Source organism: Parasteatoda tepidariorum, chromosome 5 (genome assembly GCF_982258835.1).
Source record: "Parasteatoda tepidariorum strain Cologne lab strain chromosome 5, Ptep-v5.0, whole genome shotgun sequence".
Classification (NCBI taxonomy): domain Eukaryota; kingdom Metazoa; phylum Arthropoda; class Arachnida; order Araneae; family Theridiidae; genus Parasteatoda; species Parasteatoda tepidariorum.
This window is the reverse complement of record NC_141759.1, coordinates 35,365,963-35,386,402: the sequence shown is the minus strand read 5'-3', so window position 1 is coordinate 35,386,402 and position 20,440 is coordinate 35,365,963. Positions and strand designations below refer to the sequence as shown.

At 31.9% G+C, this 20,440-nt stretch overlaps 1 protein-coding gene across 1 annotated transcript in view; it reads right to left on the bottom strand.

The window, feature by feature from the left end:
* Nucleotides 1-8,649, bottom strand: part of LOC107445032 (equilibrative nucleoside transporter 1) — an 85,258-nt gene extending 76,609 nt beyond the window's left edge. The window contains exon 1 of the mRNA XM_087163655.1: nt 8,569-8,649. The gene's annotated coding sequence lies outside the window, so the exon portion shown is untranslated. The remainder of the gene's footprint in view (nt 1-8,568) is intronic.
* Nucleotides 8,650-20,440: the final 11,791 nt, after the last annotated feature.

Here is a 20,440-nt window from a genome sequence, read left to right as displayed (position 1 = left end):
TTATTTTGTACTCTGACTTTGAGAGATATTTATTTAGACTTAATTGTTACTGTGTGCTCTAACTTTTTTATATGTCATGCCCCAACTCATGCTTAATGTATAACCACTTGTTTCAAAATTTTTAACCCATTACTTATTTTATTATTGATTTTCTAATAAACATCTTTTTCACATTTTCGGCGTTCTTTTTCAATGCAAATTATAGCCATTTTTATGTAAACAAACCTTAGCAATGATTACAGTAACAGTTAAGCTCTTACAATCACGCTACGCCCAGCTTTCAATAATTATTATTCTTTTCAATGAACCAATTGTAAATTTTTTAGCTTCTCTTCTTATGGGTATTATCATTCTTCTCAGAGTCAGAGTATAAACATATTTTTAAGAAACTCTTTCTTTATATCTTCTATTGTTTATCTATTTGCATTTATCATTATATTACATGACTTTTTATTAAAATCTTTTATACTTGTGTACTGTTGTGTCTTACTTATTTACACGATTATCAACAACAATCAAAAACTTCTCTTGGTCGCTTCAACCAATAAACAATCTTAGGTTATAGAACATCAACCTACTGTGGACCTCACTGTACCAAGTCATCTTCTTAGAGTATATGAAACAATCATCTAATGGTATGCTTATTGTTTATCAATTGTTTATTTTCATAGCGTTGGCCACCCAGTGTTTAATGTATAATGCTTAATTTGCTCTATTATGATTATTATGTTTTTAGTACTAATTTTTTCGCCATTTTATAATTTCTAACGTAACCATTGCCAGTTGCTTACCTTAATTTTCAACACATCATAGCTTTTCCCATATGACCGCATTAATCAATAGACATGGTAATAGTATGTGGAACTAGTTCTATCGCCATTTCAACTTTCTCCCTACAGCTTTAGCATTGTCGCTTTCTATCTTCCATTAGCGAGCTCTCAACTCAAATAAGAGTCTTTTCATAAGACCAACCTTCAAATAGCATTTTTGCACCTAGCTTGCACCAACCCTATCTTCTCTTATCCTAATAAAAAATTAAAAAATAATTCATAGTTCCATTAATCATATTGCATTCTCCATAGGCATCCAAACAAAGACAACTTTATTAAAAAAAAAAAAAAAAAAAAAAAAATATTGCTCCTCCACACTTTGGTAGCACCGACCTTCAAAACTTAAAATTCGCCTAAAATTAGGTAAACTTCACCAATTTATCAAAATCTTGAAAATTAATAAGTTTTAAAATAAAAAGGAATCAACTTTAGAATCTTATCATAAGATCAATCTTCAATTAACTTTGTTAGGCTTTTCCGCACCTTGTTAGCATCCACCCCCTCTTATTCTTTTCTAAATATCAATAATAACTCTCAATCTCACCAAACTAATTACAATCCATAGAGATTCAAAATGGACAACTCTTCTAAAATTATCTTTAGCTCATCCGCACATTGTCAGCACCGACCATTAAAACTTAAATTGTCTTAAATCTCAAACTTCCACCACCACCACCTCACTCCCAGCCCCCCCACTTCCCCCACTCACCCCCCCACTTCCCCCCCGGCTCCCCCCCCAAAAAAAAATCCACTGATCAAAATCTTTAACTTAATGTAAACCGGCACTTGTTTTCTCGCCAAAAACAGAACAACTTTTTTTTTTTAATTATTGCTTTTTATAGGAATAACCAAAAATCCCCACTGACATAACTTCACCCTCAAACACCCCACCCCTCACTTCACCCCCACTCCCCCCCCCAAAAAAAAATTCAGATCAAAATCTTTTACTTAATGTAAACCTACCGATCAAAATCCTTAACTTAATGCAAATCGGTACTTGTTTTCTCGCCAAAACAGAACAACTTTTTTCTTTCCAAATATTGCTACTTTTAGGAACAAACCAAAAACCTTCGCTAACATAACTTCACCCTCACACCCCCACCCCCACTCCCCCCCCCAAAAAAAATTTAATTTTCAATCCCACCTGCTAACAAACAAGTGATTTATTATCACCTACTCACCCCATCAACTGGCAACGGTTAAGCCGAATCAAGGGAACGTCACCAACTCTTTATTACTTTCCTCAAAATTTGGAATAATCTTTCACACATCAATTCTCTGGCTCTCCCACGGGTTCTGGAGGGGACTCACCCCCGCCACTTTAATTAATAAAAATAAAAATCCAAACTATTATCAGATAGAGCACTCTAAGTCAAAAAACAAAAGACATTAATCAAACCAAGAAATAAATTCACCCATAAGGAATTCGCAAAATCAAAATAAGGACTTACTTACCCCAACTTCACCAACAACAACAAGGAGTCCAAACCGCAGCATGCAACAAACTCCAAGAAGGGGATCTAATCATTACCGCAGCATGCAACTGACTTCAAGTAGGGGATTTCATCATAACCAACCACTTCCTCAAAACCACCAGACTCCTACTACCCCCATCATGACAAGGAGTTCATACCGCAGCAACCAACTGACTCCAAGAGCCCAACATGATTATAACGAATGTCCAACAACCTTGTTAACCATCGCACAATCTCATCTCCCAAAACCATCAATCAATAGAACTCGAACATTTCTACCAACTCCAAAAAATCAACCACCTCCGCATCCTGACAGTGCACGACAACCTTCTCATGCCTCCAACCTCAGCAGGATCAACGAACGAGAATCGATAGAATCGCTCAATTCTCAGCCACTATCTCCAATAGCTTGTAACAGTACCAGCCAACAAGAGAAACCAACCTTCACTATTCCGCAAACACTCGGAAATCAGGAACGGAACCTCCACCTATCTTCGTCTTCCACTTCCTCGGAAATCCAGCAAGGGTCACTAGGTGTAACTCTCCCCCTACACGACACCAGAGAACAACCTAACAACCATCAATTCTCTTCCGAGGCATTAAGGAAAACCTGACAAGAAGAAATATGTTCTACTATCTCGTTCCTGGAAAAGAGTATAGTCTCCATGAATTGCAATAAATACTACCTCCCATCCAAACACAGGTTTGACTGCATATCAGCACTCACCAAACTTCGTAAGCTAACGTCTCAACAATTTGCTTCAGTACAAGTCTCACCAACCAAAACCTCCATTTCAACGGAAACTAATACTGAAGAGCTTTTCGGTAACCAACAGGACAGTTTAGTCGAAAATAATCTTATCCCAGGATTTCTTCAATCACTTGATGAAAAACTTGAGAAAATTAACAAACGCCTCGAAAAACACGAATCATCCTTAACGACATCAAACATCAACAACCTAAATAATCCAGAACAATCCTCCTCAACTACAGAAAAAGAACTACATCCTACACCATTAGTCATAGAAGGAACAGTAGACAAAAACACAGACCTCATCCTCTCGAAACTTCAACAAAATTGTCCGAAACTAAAAGTAAAGAAAATCCACAAAAACAAAAAATACATCGAACAAATTTTCAACAACAGACATGAAAGAGAAACGGCTAACGCAGAACTACAAAATTCAGGTCTAACAATAAAGGACAAGCGAGAAAAATTAACACATCTTATTATGCTCAACGTTCCTCATCTCTACTCAATCGAAGAATTATTTCTAACTCTAAAAGATCAAATCAACGACAAAGATATCATCTTACATATTAAAGACATCGAACATAAAAAAGATGTAAACAAACGTCACGTAATAATTAAAGTCAACAAAAAAATTGCAGATCAACTCCTCCAACTAAATTCCTTCTATATAGGTCTTTTCAGATGCTTTATAAAAAAAAGAATCCTTCTCCTCCGTTGCCATAAATGCCAAGAACTTGGTCACCATCAAGCAAATTGCTCAGCCCCCACAAGTGTGTGTGAAGCTTGCGGTTTCAAAGGACACGACTCCTCCCAATGCAAGGAGATCAGCAACTACTGTATCAACTGTTACAACTCGAATATTGAATTCAACATGTCCATTAACTGCAACCACGCAGCATCTTCTCCGACATGTCCAACATATATTCATCATCTCCAACATCTACGTAAAACGATTGCCAACAATCATAAAAAATGATTATCTTCACATATGTTTTCAAACCTTTTTCACTGTTCTCAAATCTTTGAAATAATTCCCAATCCTATCCAAAATCAGACTTTACAAGTCCCCACATACAATTCTAGAACAAAAATTAACTCAAAATAACTTATGCTATGTTTTGTTTTCTTAAGTTTTACAGGCTCTTTTGTAACTGCTTGGAAGACTTCTATTCTATGTTTTATTTATTTTCTTTATTGTATTTTATTTTCTAACTCTTCTATCTTCACGGATATCTATGAATTCCTCATTGTACTTTTGGAACATTAACCTTAACTAAATTTACTAAAAAAAAAAAAAAAAAAAAAAAAAAAAATTATTAAACTATTACCGTACCGTAAAAAATTTATCTCATAAACATTAAAAAAGAAATTGGAATTCCTGGATATTTGCTTAGTAAAACATATCTAAATTGTAAAATGTCAACAACTCTATCTATTTTACTCATTCTTACCACTTTGTAAAATTATGCCAAAATTATATTTAGAAGTTTGTAAATATTTTTGCTTTCAATAAATTCTTGCTGACTGGGCTCGTTCCTAGGCTGGAGTGGAGCCGGACCAGTAGCCAAGCTTTGGGCTATATGGTAAAGGGTCCATAATGACCTAGGTACATGTCCAAAGCTTGGAGAAAAGTAAAGTCATGGAGAAGGCCAGCCTAATCAATTCCTAATTGAGTTTAAATTAAATATTATCATGTTTTTAGGGCATGAATCTGAATTGAACAATCTGATAATGCTCACTCTGGTTATTGTTTCCGTTTTTAAAAGCGCTATATGTTGAGCCACCTCATGTGACATTTGCCATGTGACATTTTTAGCAGCAATCATTGGTCGATTTTCTAACGTTGCCATTCGGGGAGTTGTAATGAGGCTTTTTTTTGGTGCCGTGTAAGAGAAATATATATATAGATAAATCGAAATAATCTAAAATATAAACAATCAACGCCCCCCCCCCCACACACACCACCAGCAGGCCACGGTAAAATTATCAAACGTTGACGGGTCCGCGGCGATAAAAAGGTTGGGGAACACTGGTCTAAATTACTTGATTCAAATCAGAGATCCGAATCCCATAGTGATTCGAATAGTGATTGAACATGGCGGAATTCTTTTGTTACTAGCATTCTTATAAAGGACGGTTCCTTTTTCTAACACTAGATTGCCTAAGGAAGTCATTTTGCCTGCTTTTAATTTCAATTAGAAAAACAATGATGTGTATAATGACACAATTTCTTAGAATTTTGTACAACATATAATTTTTTTATTGTTAATATTTACTTGTTATATAACTGTAAATAATATAAAAATTAATTTTAAACAAATTTTTTTACACATTATTTACACTTTTACAATCCAATCATTTTGACTGCTTTTGAGCAATATAGGTCTATACTAAGTTTCAGTCTTTCTAGTGTTAAAAATGGTTTACATCAATTATACATTTATTTTTGTTGCCTAACACTTTAACTTTTAAAAAGCACAGTTCTTTGAATTCGGATCTAAATTTAAATATTTTTATTAGTAATACTAAGAGGACTGAAGGAGTTCATTTGTGTTCATTTGTGCAAAGTAAATTTTAATAATGAAGCACTTATGCTATATGCATGTTTTTTATATAAGTACTTTTCTTATAAGAACTACTTTACGCCAAACAGTCTCAGTCACCCCAGGGCTTAATACAGATGAAGAAGTGAGGTGCCAGCTACCACGAGCAGATACTTCATACCACCTTATATCATGTCAAAGGCTCAGTATAAATGGGTTAGACTTTTCTAAAGTTGCCAACTACTCCACTTTTTAAAAAGTATTTTTTAGAATGGAAAACAATTAAAAACTGAAGCTTTCCAAAGTTTCAGTAATTTTGTCAACATTTTAATAGTGTCACCACGAGATTGTTGGTAGAAAGTGGCGTTTCATATAAATGGTTCACCGAAAGTCAACAATAACAAGCATCCTTAACCTAGAAGAAATTCAGGAAGCTTCCAGTGTATCCCTCTGTTTATGTTATGTTTACGAGGTGATGTGTGAACGGCTTGATAGTCTAGAAACTTTTATTATTTTGATTAGTTTTTTAATTGAAGCGTAATTTTACCATTTATAAGAATTTTCTTTAATTTATAAATTCTAGGTAATTGGTCGGAAACAAATTTGAGAAAATTAATATCGCAATACAAAAAACAAACAAACATAGGGCTTGTCATGTTTTAAGTGTTATCTCCTATTTAACAATATTTGTGTAAAATAACACCGTTTGTTATTTTTTGTGTAGCATCATAGCATGCTGGCGGAGTCTTTTGAATTCATTTGTTTCGTTTAAAGTTAAATTGAAAAAAAAAAACGCTTCACATTGTAAACACAAGTATAATAATATTGGATGGGTCGCTTTTTTAAACTTGGGCGATTTTTAAACTCTAACTACCTATAAAAAATTGCGTGGAGGCTCAACTCAAGCATAAACAGCAAATATCTTTTTTTGAATGCAAGGAAAAATTTAACAAAGTGGTAGAAAATAAATAATAATTTTTTAAGTAAGCTATTTGGCCAACATTTAAATGCATAATTGAAGAACTGCTAAATCTTCTATGCTTATGTTTGAGGCATTAAATTAAGAATAGTAAGTAGTAACAAGAGTTATAAGTAAGTACAATAGTAAGAATAGTAACAAGAGTAAGATATTTTCTTTCTAACTTTAAAAACCAAAAATGTATTCATTACGACGTAAATCTAACTTCCAATCAGTAAACTTTTCTTAAATCCATATTGAAAGCTACTTTTCCTTTCATAGGGTTTAAGAGGTAAGCAAATGGTTTTGCTAAACGATTATTTTCTTTGAAAAGTTATCGTAACTTTGCTTGCATGATTTTAAAAACTAATCGTATAATCTTTGCTGGATATTATTTTTAAACATTTGCAGAATATAGACAAATATTAAAATTTTTTTTGTTCATATAAGAGTTTGGAAAATTAATTTATTCTATTTTTATAACAAAAAGACTGGTTGATTATTCAGTTTCAAAAAATATTATTTACTTTGCATTTTTTATCGGTTAAGGAATTTTGACTTCACATTGAAAACAAGTACTAAGCTTTAAAAAAGTACTATATTTAAAAACATCAAGTTTTACCAGTTTGAAATTTTTTTTTTTTTTTTTTTTTTTTTTTTTTAAAAAACACACTGAGTGCTGCATCAGCTATCGGTGGCTGACACTGAAATTACATTTATGCCGCGTCAACCACCGGTGGCTGACATTGACCTTTCACATAGGCGGCGAAAAACAGCTGGCTGACAGCGTATAACATGATATAGAACAGGGCTGTCCAACTGGCGGCCCACGGGCCGCATGCAGCCCCCAACACATATTGTGCGGCCCGCCAACTTCTTATTCAGGCTGATCGGCCTCAGTTTTCCCATTAAAATGTAAGCAAATTGTTTTATAATCCTTCTGTTCCATTGTTTCATAATTCACCTATTAATTGTTATTCTAGAAGAGGCAAGGGGTTATTGTTAAACTTTTTCAAACTACAGCCTGCTAGGTGATCAGTGACAGGAATTCTGGCCCGTGGGCTCTTTGCAGTTGGACAGCCCTGATATAGAAATATAAAATTTACACTCTTTTATGGAATTGCAGAAAATTTATTCAAAATTTACTTAATTATTATGATTCTTAGTTTAATAAATTCAATTTAGTAGATTTTTATCTACCACTATTTTTAAGCAATACTTAGTTATATATAATTCGCCACTTTCTTCAGCTATGTTATATCATTGCATACCATAATGTTGCAAAATCAAAATGTTTTCACATAATGTTTTTAATTCATGATGTATGGGACAGGGCCCGCTGCGCGGCCCAGGTACCCAATTTTTTGTTAATAAATGGAATGAAATGACAGCTATGTTATGCCAATCCTTTTATAAACCAGCAAAATCTGTCTATATTTGCAAATTTAGTTTGTAGTCATTTACCGACGAGCAAGCCATTTAAAATTACCGTTGCATTCAACGTGTTAAAATCTAGACTTCCATTTTATCTTCTGTTGTTTTAAATAAGATATTTGCTATTCTAAAAATGTATTAATTACAATGATAATTTAAAAAAAAGTGTTTGTTGTTGAATATATCAAATAAGCATAAATGATTTCTCACATGTTTTTTATAAAAATATTATTAACATCATGACAACTGTCTTCCTAAATTGGTTAAAAATCCTTCAATGCGAAATCTCTCAGTTACATTCTCTTAAACTACTAAGGAATTCCCTTTATTATTGAAAATAGTTATCCTATAGTTATAACGAAGGTAATATTTTATTGGATTGGACTTAAAATAATTTTTTTCCAGCACTACATATAAATAATTTAAACATATATAAACATTAAAAGTCAGAAATAGTAATGATCTGTTATTCTAAAGTCTTCATAAATTTTTAAAAAGAATTATATTATTAGTGCTAATAATATAAAAGTATTAGTATTAGTGCTAATACTGCTAATAATATAAAATTTCTTACCTTAATAGTTTTACCATCCTCTTTTTTTTAATCATTTCTTCACTTTTCTCATCAACATAAAAATAAGCCTTTGTGAACTTTCTACAGGGAAAGGGTTAATAATGTTTATATAATGTCCATATAAAAGAGAACAAATGAAATGTTTAAAGGTGCATATTAGTATATACAAATAAAAATTGAGCCGTCGGGAAAATTTAAAGAAGTAAATAAATTTTTTTGAGAACGAACAAACATCTATTGGCAGTAATAGTTGAAATTTACCTTAAAATAAACGAGTATGACGATACTAAGAATGTTGCCAAACGATAACTTAGGAATTTTATTGACTCAACGAAATTCATAAAGGTCTTTTTTATTTGTAAAATAAAGCGATGAGGTCAACAGCTGAGAGTTATTACAGGATTATGGTAGAACAGCATGGTTGAGAATTTTCTATTCAAGGTAAAGAAGGCGATATTTTAAAAATGTTAAAACAATAAAATCCACTTTACGAAATCGATATTTGATGAATGTAGCTCATAAAATTACTGAAATCGAACAATTTCTGTAGTGTTTATATCATCGATAAAATCAGTCCATCGTTTTATGAGTTCTCTTTATGTACGGGTGCAATATTATTGAATAAAGAAAGAAATAAAGAAAAATTAGAATTGTCTTTGATAAAAATATTTTATTCCTATGATCAACTTGTTTGAACTTAAAAAAGAGCATTGTAACATTAAACTTTTGTTAAATTGCATTGTTTACAATTTTATATCAACATAATAATTTTAAACACAAATCCTACTTTGAGATATACACATTAAACTTTCATGTTTTTTTTTAAAATTCATTTTTGAAATAACTATTCAAGAGTTATATGCAAATTTTATATTGATAAAATAACGTAAAAGAAGAAAAAACTGCATTTGTTTTTATAATTAAACTCATTCCTCGCTTGCTTATCCCTTAATCGTGATGTAAAAAGTACTTAGAAAAAAAGTACAGGTTGATTAGAGTTTTAGCCAAGTTTACAATTTTCTAATATTACTTATGATTTAAAGAACTTTGTAATGTAATGCAATATAAATATGATTATTTTCATTATATCGAAAGAGTTAAAATAAATAAATTATCAGTTTTTAAATTTTTAATAGTGCATCAATAGTAAAAAAGTTTAAAATAACCAAAGTTGAGTAATACCTAAAAAATATTATCCTTTTTTCGATCATGAGAAAAAAGGAACTTACTATATCTAGCATGCCTATGACCAGAGATGCCAACTGCTCCGGAACATCACCTCCTACATCAGAAAGCCTCCACACGGTTTCTTATAAGTAGTCTTCTCAGATCATTTAAAAAGCGAACAACTTGTGCTCATGAACCCTAATTCTATTTTAAAAGTTTCCTTTCCTTTCCTTTATTTACAAAAAATTGGGCACCAGGGCCACGCAGAAGGCCCATATCCCATACATCATAAAATAGTATAAAAAGTTAAAATAAAAGACAGTTTGAGTTCAGCAGTCTGTGGGGTGCTATTACAGCAGAGCTCCGGAGCTCAACTGCTCCGGACACGCCAAAATATTTAAAAAAACGGTAAATAACTACAAACCAAATTTTGAAAATATTTGACTATTTTTGCTTGCTTTTTAAGAGGTATAGCATGACATATGTGCAATAAAGTGGTGAATTATATAAGCCTACGAATTATTTAGAAATAGTGGTGGATAAAAATCTACTAAATTGAATGTTATTAAACCAAGAATGACAATTGATTAACTACCACTTTAAAATATTTATTTGCTGTCCGGAGCAAGTTGGCATCTCTGTTACAGCTATTTTAAAAGTACTGGAGCGAAATTTATCATATATATTTGAGAATTGAATCTGTAGTGGTTGACAAGTAAACAAGACAAACCAATTATATTCATAAATTAAAAAAATTTTTAGACATATATTTGCTACCACTTTCTAATTTTTAATAGATATCATATTAAATAGTTCTTTCACTGCTTGGTTTACCTTCATAGTGGTCTGATTGGACTACCTACAAAAAACCGTGTGGAGGCTTTCAGTTATAGGAGGCGTTGTCTGGACACGCTAAATAATGAAAAAGACGGTAAATAACTACAAAGTAAATTTTACATATATTTAACTATTTTGCTTGCTTTTTAAAAAGTATAGCATGACTTTAGATCAGAGGTCGCCAAAGTGGTCTATATAGACCCCCAGGGGTCTATTCAGTATAAGCGGGGGTCGATCCGAATCGGAAGGGTCGATTGGTCGAAGGATTATCAGTATTTTTAAGATATGTGACAATTAGAAATAAAAGAAGGAGACTTGGAAATATATACAAGTAATCTTCAAAAATTGAGCGACGATTTTAAACTGCGTTTTGTTGATTTTGGAAAACATTGACATCCCGGATAGGATTATTGTGCCATTTTCTGCTCAAATTGAAAACGTGGACATCAACCTGCAAGATGAGCTTGCTGAATTATTATGGGGATTTGAAGCAAAGAAGCTTTTTAAAAATTTAACAATAAGCAAATTTTAGACAAATATAAATATAATGCAAAAATATGTAAGACTTTACGAAATAGCTCAGCCGTTTATGATAGCATTTCCAGTTCCTATATGGTTGAAGCCGGTTTCAGTCACGTAAATTCAATCATAACTAAGAACAGAAATAAATTAAATGTGGAGTTTCGAGGGGATTTAAGATTAAAATTGACCAATTTTGAACCCAATGTAACGAACCTTGCAAAAAAAAAAAAAAAAAAAAACACCTGGCACACCCATGTCATTGATTAAGAAGCAATAAATCCGTAGTTACTTTACTTATTATTTCTACTTACTTATAATTACTTATTATTTCATAAATATTAAGGTATTTATATTTCAACATTAATATATTTTTCATAAAACTATTGTTACACTACATACTATTACTTTAATAAATGTTCAAAATCATAAAAAAAATGTACAAACACAGTATCTAATAGAGTTTTATTTTAAATAACAGAAAATTACTTTCATGGGGGTCGATGGAGATTTCGAAAAATTATGTAGGGTTCGATGATCAAAAAAGTTTGGCAACCCCTGCTTTAGATTCTTTCTTTTCTTTCTTTCTTTAAACAAAACTGGGTGCCTAGGCCGCGCAACGGCCCCTACCCCATTCATCATGAAAATTATATACAGTGAATAAAACATTTTGAATTATGTAACAATGTGGTAACATTATAATAAAGTAACCATGATTAGAAGTATGTACAAACTTGATCGGAGATTTACATTAATTGCCATTGAAAAATGAATACAGCCATGATTAGATGGATAGACATGAAATACGAGCTTAATCTGTGAAATTTACATTAATTGCAGTAGAAATTTGGAATTGAGCATTAAAAATTGATGATAGCATATATACACAAAATCGGGATTCAAAATCATGAACATTCTACATAAATTTTGCAAAACCTTAGTGGCGCCATCTAGCATGCTTTAATGATTTGTGGTAGCCATAAAAAAATCAAGCCGTTTACTTGTGAAATAATAAAACAATGAAAAAATTCAATATGACAAATTGGCGTTTTCACATAACACTAGAAATATTGATGGTAGACACTTAAATTAAAAATAAAGATAAAATATGATTTGATATGTACAATAATTGATTTTTGAAAAATGAAAGACATAATTGATGAATATAGATAAATCATACCTTGATATATGATAAAATAACATATTTGGAGAAAATGCAGTAAATATATTTTATCAGAGAAATATTGCTCTTTAAATACAATAGAATTTTCAAAAGAATTTGACGTGCATAAGTTAATAAATATGTATGCATAAATTGGCTATATTATCAGAAAATAATGTAATTTAATTTAACGTAAGTAAAAGTCTGCAGTGAAAAGTTCAGTGAATTTAACTTTGGAGTCTTTAAAATAAAAATGGAACTCACTGCGATTGAGATATTTCTCCGATGATCCCCCGCAGAATGCGGAGCACTTCTTCATTTTTGAGCAATTCCTGTAATTCTTTGATTAATGACACTAATCGGTGAGCAAGTTTAGGCGTCAAATTTGATGTTGCTCGAGGGCTCCTTCTGCTGGGGCGGGTCTCGCACCCAGTATAGTTGGCTGTGTGGCTTTTGTAACAATTACAGCATTTTGGAGGTGTTGTTTTGTCTTTGTTGCATTCATGTGACCTGTGGTTTCCAGCACATTTTACACACCTTGCAGGTGCATTGCAGTGGCTTTGCGAATGTCCATAATTTTGGCAGTTGTAACATTGTATAGGTCCTAGACCTCCTCGAAATCGTTCGATTTTGATCGGGATCTGCTGTATGTTGTTGACTTCGAATACTCTATGGTGATTCGCCGTTGATGTTAGGATTATGAGAAAAAGTGGAAGAAGCCGATAGGCCTCTCCCATTCTCTTCTTAAACTGCACTATTTTAATTGTTTCAATATTGTTTTTCTGTAATTCTGTATTGATGGCATCTGTATCAAAGTCCACAGGCAGGCCCCGGACCAAAGCCTTAATAAATCTGGCTTGCAGTGTTATTTCAGGTTTGCTGGGCGGATCCCGTACTTTGTCGGTATCATCCTTGGGTTTTGTTGTCGGAAAGATAGTGACGTCATTGGTTGAGTTATGGTGGCTAGAAGAAAGACAGCTGTTTGTAGACATGAGTGCAGAATTATCGTTAATTGTTTTGATTGCATTTTGCTTCTTCTTTTTTCTTTTCTTTGCTGGTGGTTCTGTATTATTGTTAATATTGATGTCCGTGTCAGTTTCTGTATTTGGTGTTGTGTTCAGGTTTTCATCTTTATTTTCCATGGTTATGTCGCTAGTGCTTGGATTAGTTTCAGTCATTATTGATTCGACTTGAATGGATTTTTTATTCATCTCCTTGTTTTCTTCTGCTTGAATTTTCCTCTTCCATCTGACGTGATAAGCTGCATTTGTCAGTTTTAGGAAGTAATTGTATTCGTAGTCTCCAGGGTAACTTGATCTTATTTGAATTAGCAGTTTGCTAAGTAATTTATCTAAACGAATCAGCTCCTCTGTATCAAACTGAGTGTAAAACTCCGAGATCGTCAATATGTTCGTGTTCAACTGGTGGAAAGTATTTTTTTGATATCCCACAGATAGCAATGATTTCTTCTAATGACGTGGATTCTTTGCAATGCGACAGTGAATTACGACCAGAGAGTGAGACCTTTCCACCACGAGCTGTTTTATGATACGGCATGACTTGGAAAAAACAAAATGGCGGGCTCAAAATCCAGACATCAAAAATGGCTAGTTGACAGTATTATCTCTCCCGACTCCAGATTCTGACGAGATCAAAATAAGTATCACTCACCTCGTAAAGTTCAGGATAATCAGCATCAATTCGACATAACCGGCATCACAAGGGAGAAGAGGACATCAGTAGAGCATCATCCTTCAAGACTTCACTGTCGGAACTGATTTTTCATGTCTGGATCCCTGCTTTAAAATTGTTAAGTGGTGAATTATATAAGCCTACGAATTATTTAGAAATAGTGGTAGATAAAAATCTACTAAATTGAATTCATTAAACCAAGAATCGCAATTTATAAACTACCACTTTAAAATATATATTTGCTGCCCGGAGCATGTTGGTATCTCTGTATGACTATTGAGTGTGTTGAAAGTTTTTTTAGTATAATTTTGACTTTAATTCTAGAAATTTATTTGATCAGTTTTAACATCTAGATGTAGATTCCTTTAACCTCTTCGAATCGGGCTAGTTGCATGCATTCTCATGGTGAAGAAAATCAGGGTACAAATATAAAACTACATAGTATCTAACCTCTTTCTCGCAGTTTATTTGTGATGGGTTAATAATAGTCTTATTTATTTAATTCACCTCTACTTAGTTCAAAATAAAAATTATGCAGTTATATTTAGAGCATTGGTTGTACAAGATAAATAAAAATTAAAGTAAAAAAATAAATAAGTGTGTCAATTTAGTCATGCCCATATTTAAAGCTACTGGCTTATCAGTGTTCTCACAACCTGGAAAAAATAAATTAGTGGTAGCTAAAATCTTTTTAAGATGATTAAAAAATATTTAAATTTATCCTTTTGTGAATTGCAAAATTATAAGTGAGTAATTTTTTTTGCATCAATACACATTTCCTTTAAATTTAATATTAGTAAATGCTTCAAAAATAGTTAAAGTTCTCAGAGCTGATTGAGAATTACAAAACATTTCTAAGGTTTTTCAACCCACAATTATATTTTCTTTATGCTAAATCATATTTTAAATACATACAAATAATTTAAGACACCCATATTTTTCTCAATTTCGCTACTACTTTACAAAATTTTCCAGATTTCAACAATCCTTGTTGTTTAATATTAATTCATGCCACGAAATCATCACGTTACATCACTTTATTATTAATTAATTTAATATTTTTAAAAGTACCACTTTTAAAAATGTATATGCATTTACATGGATTATAAAATTTACATCATTGATGCGAAAAAGCTCCAATTTATCAATGATACTAATACATTTGTTTGAATTGTACGTTACTGGCAGAGAAATATCAAGAAAGAATTGGGCTTGTTAGTTCAATCCCACAATAACTCCAAGAAAAGAGAAGGTCTCAGCCATCACCTCCTACATCAAGAAGCCTCCACACGGTCTTTTATAAGTAGAACTCGCAGACTGTTTAAAATGTGAACCAGTTGTGCGCATGAACCCAAAACTTTTTATAAAAGCAATTGAGAGAAATTTATCTTATATATTTGAGAATTGAATTTGTAGTGGTTGACAAGTGAATAAGGCAAACCAATAATATTCATAAATAAAATAAATTTTTAGTCATATATTTGCTACCACTTTCTTATTTTAACAATATTCTGTATTAAATGACTTGTTCAGTAAGTGGATAACCTTCACAGTGGTCTGATCGGACTACCTATCAAAAACCGTGTGGAGGCTTTCAGTTATAGGAGGCGTTGTCTCAGCACGGGTTAGCATAAACAAGAAATTTGATCCTTTATTAGCCTAAATGTAATAACATATTTCGTATTTTCCATCACTGCTCAGCTTAGTAGCCCGAACGTACTGACATCTTTCTTATTTTTTTATCCACTGCGTTGTTTATGTTCGTTATGTCGGACTACTAAATTGATACGTGCTGAGGCCTTCTTTCTTCTTAACCCTTTCGCGCCGACTGTCACAAATACGTGACAGCAAAAAACCGTATCCATCAGGGTAAGAAGATAAAACTGGTAATCAAAGTATTTCTTTAGCAGTTTATTTGTGGGCGGAGTTATAATTTTTTGATTTATTTAATTCACCATTACTTTGTTCAAAATAAAACTATTTAGTTATACTTTGAATTAACATTGATTATATATATGATTAAACTAACAATAATTAAAATAAAAGCAAAGTAAGTCTGTCAAATTAGTAATGACTACATTTAAGTTACCGTTTTTTATTTAATTGCAACTTGATTCTGATTTTGTACGAATGCTTTTCTGAATCACCCGTCCCCAAGGGGTTAAAGGTGTTGATTGAGCCTCCGCACGGTTTTTTATAAGTAGTCCGTGCAGACTATTTAAAAAGTGAACCGGTTGCGCGCATGGAACCCATATTTTATTCTAAAGTTGACAGAGAGAAATGTATCATATATATTTGAGAATTGAATCTGTAGTGGTAGACAAGTGAATAAAACAAACCAATCATATTCACAAGTTAAACAAACTTTTAGACATACATTTCCTACCACTCTCTTATTTTTACTAGATTTTTTATTAAAGGGCTCTTTCGTAAACTGGTTTACCTTCATAGTGGTGTGATCGGATTGCCTATAAGAAACCGTGTGGAGGCTTTCAGTAGCAGGAAGCGTTGATTGAGCCCGCTATGCTTTTTGGGCATTTTTAGGATAAAAATAAAATGAAAATTTAGCTTCTGGTAAAACAATACAAATATTTTCCTAAAACTTTTTTTGGACACATTATTTACTATAAATCAAGAATTTGTAGGTGCTTACGACCAATTCAAAACATCGATATTTTTCTCAACTTTGCTACTTCTTTACTTCTAAAATTTTTCCAGTGTGTCACAAACTTGATAGTATAGTAATCATTGGTCTAGATAAATCATCACTTTAAAAATTGATTTTTGGGCTATAAAATATCGTTGAATTAAGCTACTGCTTAAGGATTACAAAAATATTTCTAAAACTTTTCTTGCATCTATTTATATTTCCTTTAAATCGAAAATTTTTCGGTACTTAGGATTAATTTAAAACTTTGATATTTAACCACTGCCTTCGAAAAGGTTAAGTGATAGTAAAACTCTTGCTTTTTGATTTCATTCTTGAGTTTATAAATTTAAGTACGAATAATTTTTACTGTCACTACAAATAAATGAATGAAATATTAATATAAATGCATGCTTTTATATAAACTCAAAATATAATAATATAAATATGAACTATCTAAAAATGCTTCTTCAAATTTCATTTTACTTCCATCTTGGTAAATTATTTTTAGGAAGAACCAACGCCACCTGTAACTAAAAGCCTCCACACCGTTTCTTATAAGTAGTCTGATTCTGATCAGACCACTATGAAGGTAAACTAGTTTACCAAAGAGCCATTTAATAAAAATGTAGTAAAAACAAGGAATTGGTAGCAACATATGTCTAAAAATTTGTTTAATTTATGAGCATGATTGGTTTGTCTTATTTACTTGTCAACCACCATAGATTCAATTCTCAAATATATATGATAAATTTCTTTCAATTACTTTTAAAATAGAATTTTGGTTCAAGCGCACAACTGGTTCACTTTTTAAATAGTCTGCGCAGACTACTTTTAAAAAAAGCAAAGCCTCCTACAACTGACAGCCTCCACACTGTTTTTTATAGGTAGTCCGATCAGACCACTATGAAGGTAAACCAGGTTACGAATGAGCCCTTTAATAGAAAATCTAGTAAAAATAAGAAAGTGGTAGCAAATATATGTCTAAAAATTTATTTAATTTATGAATATGATTGGTTTGTCTTATTCACTTGTCAACCACTACAGATTCAATTCTCAAATACATCTATATATATATATATATATATTTCTCTTACACGGCGACAAAAAAAAAGCCTCATTACAGCTCCCCGAATGGCAACGCAAGAAAATCGACCAATGATTGCCGCTAAAAATGTCACATGCCAAATCTAGATGAGATGGCTCAACATATAGCGCTTTTAAAAACGGAAACTGAAATAACCAGAGAGAGCATAAGCTAGGCAGAAGTGAGTAGTCTTTGTCGATAGATCTCTATTTTAGTATTTTGTCGAAAGCGCTTTTTTTTTACGAATTCATATATTACGAATTTATTTGATGATTTTTGATTTATATCACGAATTTATTTGTTTTACTAGAATTTATTTGTTTATGCAGGTTTTTCCATTGCAATTCACTTATTTCAATTTTTAATAGACTTAATTATAGCCAAAATTTTAACCTTTTTAATGAGATATCAGTTTTAGAAATTTTATCTTAAGATTTTATACTATATCACATTTCTAATAGGTTTAACAAATTACATGTCATTTATTTGAATTCAAATTTATTTTAATGACTTAGTATTTACTAAAAAAAATGTAATTTTTTTAAAGAAAAAAGTTGTAGTATGGATTTGAATGATTGTTTTGAATTCTCAGAATGTTGTGCATTTGCAATGTACATAAGTTAGTAGCGAGCGAAGCAAACCATATAAGATAGCCTAGCAATTTTCGGGGGTTGGCGAGCAGGGGGCGCAGCCATCACCTCCTACATCAAGAAGCCTCCACACGGTCTTTTATAAGACTGTTTAAAAAGTGAACCAGTTGTGCGCATGAATCCAAAACCTTTTATAAAAGTAATTGAGAGAAATTTCTCTTATATATTTGAGAATTGAATCTGTAGTGGTTGACAAGTAAATAAGGCAAACCAATAATATTCATAAATAAAAAAAAATTTTTGTCAATTATTTGCTACCACTTTCTTATTTTAACTATATTTTTTATTAAATGACTCGTTCGGTAAGTGGATATCCTTCACAGTGGTCTGATCGGACTACCTATAAAAAACCGTGTGGAGGCTTTCAGTTATGGAAGGCGTTGGCGCAGCCTACTAGTATGATAAATTTCTCTCAGTCACTTTTATAATAGAAATTGGGTTCATGCGCACAACCGGTTCGCTTCTTAAATAGTCTGCGCAGACTACTTATGAGAAACCGTGTGGAGGCTTTTTGATGTAGGGGGTGATGTAAAAAGCCGTCTGGAGGCTTTCTGATAGGAGGTGATGGAAGAACAAAACTTGGCAGAAATGCACTCTAAATGCAGTAGAATATAAAGATGCTAAAAAATTCATTTATTATTAAAGCTCCATTTTTAGAACTTTACACTCATTAATAAATATATTAAAAATTTTATCACTTAACTTTACTTATATTACCACTTTCTAATGAAACGAAATGCATTTTCTTCCCTTAGTACAGGTAGGAAAATATTATGAATGAATAAAACTTGTTTCATTTACTTCCTCTGGTGAAAGGTCTGCCGTTAATGAGAATCTCAAACAAAAATATCTTTTTAGTGGTTCTGTTCATTGACATTTCTCACTGAAGTCTATAGAACAGTGGTTACCTACAGGCGGCCATCGAAGCTTTTTTTGTGGTCTGCGAACTAAAATATATTAGCTGTCATTTTTTGCGGACAATTTTCGTAAAAAATTTATATGGGTTTAAAATACTTTCCTTTCATTAAAAAAAGAAAGAAAAACCTAATTTCTTTGTTTCTGTGAAACATACCGTGCAAAAAAATTTATTTCTCAGGTTTTGCATCCAAGAAAATATTTAATCAAATGCAAAATTGTACAGTATCTGATTTATAAAAAAAAACATTTACAATTGCAACTCATCGAAGGAGTTTTATGTTTGCCTTTTCGCTCTCATTTAATGCTGGCTGTTATTAATTTTATCCGTCTCCACTTTTTAAGCAAGAATTGATAGAAAATGTGTTTAAAAACTCATTAATTGTTTTTTCTTTTCGCTGTTTTTCTTTTTCAATGCAAAATAAATTAAAAGAACAGCTTAGTTTACTTAAGTCCTTACAATTTCAATCAACACTTTCTACAGAAAACGACCTTCAGATGTTAAACATTTTGAAGAAAAAAAAGAAAATATGCGAAAAAAGAAAATGTCGACATAAAAGCATATTTGTTGCAAAGAATAACGTTTCGTAGAATAAATGAGGAAAAGAATAACTTTTGTTTGCATATGTAAAGTAATAAAGAGGACGTTGAGTGACAAGCATGTGTACTGAAACTTTTATTTGTAGAGAACTCTTAATTTCTAAATCGTTGATGCAGAGAGCATTTAGTATGGATGACTAATCTGGATTGTATTGCTTGAGTTATGCAATTACGCTATTGTCTAAGTTTAATTCATCTTTTTTAATTGTTTTTGATGAAGCTGAGATTTCTTAAACAATGATGTGATAAGATGTATTTCTGAACGATTAAAATTTCAGAAAGAAATCTTTGTACTATAGTTGCCCGGCCTAAAAGCTGCATTTTTGAAAACAATAAATCATGAACAAAAATTAAGGTTTATTCTTACATCATGGCTGGTAGGAAAATTTAAGAATTAATTTTTTGAAATTACGAATTTAATGTTAAAACATAAATGTTACTATCACTAAAAAAACGACCAGTACAGCCGACACAGTTTTTAGTTCACGATTACCAATGTTCAAATCCTGAACTTTGTAATTTTGAACCCAATCCAAAAGACAAAGGAACTCTTGGATAAAACAGCTGGAGAAATTTGATTTAAGGAGAAGATTTTA